A 968-nucleotide genomic window follows, 5' to 3' on the forward strand; every position below is an offset into this window, starting at 1 on the left:
TGTGTTATTCACTAAAACATTTCCTAATCATGTCTCTAAATTGCATTAGAAGTATTATTAATTGTAAGCTCTAGTTGTTATTATGTGCACACATGGGAAAAGTCTCATATTTGATGTTATTATTACATTATGGTTTGCTGTTCACTATAACAGTATTAACCTATGCAGACATGCTCAACTATGTTGTTCTCAGTTCATTCAGTCTCCACAGCACCAGCTCCCAGTTCTCTCAGTCCCTGTTGAGCTGGCTCCCAGGTTCTCCCAGTCTCTGTGGTTCTGCTGTGGTTATCTTGACTTACCCTGATGCCTGGCGACATTGACTCTAACTCTGGGGTTTCATAGAAAAGGAGTAGGGTGTGAGTGCTGATGTACTTACTGGAAGTCCTGAAAACCAAACAAACAGACAGAGAGGATTAAAATCATTACAGCTGAGTCTCACTCCACTCATCTGTCATTCTGACAGATACTGTGTGTGTGTGTGTGTGTGTGTGTGTGAGAGAGAGAGAAAGAGAGAGAGAGAGAGAGACAGGGAGAGAAATTTACAGTGTGTCTGTAATCGCTTTGCCTTCTGTGCTCCACAAATAGAATATATTCACTGTTTTCTTTAAAAAAAAAAACAAAAAAAAAACCAGTTCATATGATGGAACTGATTATGTTGAGTGAAATGTTTACTGCTTTCACTCATCTGTTTATTTGTGGCTTTTTCTGATCTGCAATATCTGTTGCCTAAGTAACCGCTGTTCTTCCCGTGGGCCAAAGAAAATAAACAATATGATAGAAGTGCCATTAAAGGAAGGGTCCATCACATTTTTCATGCGTTCACTGTCATGCTCTCACTAACAGCTTTGTAGATGATAGTTTGGACAAGCCCCACTGGCATCTCATGTACTCTTAAAAACATAATGGTGAAAAGATGAACAATTTTCAAACTTTTCCTTTGAGGTTGTGAAATCATGGGGTTGACTGGC

The sequence above is a fragment of the Chanos chanos genome, chromosome 10 (genome assembly GCF_902362185.1).
Source record: "Chanos chanos chromosome 10, fChaCha1.1, whole genome shotgun sequence".
NCBI lineage: Eukaryota > Metazoa > Chordata > Actinopteri > Gonorynchiformes > Chanidae > Chanos > Chanos chanos.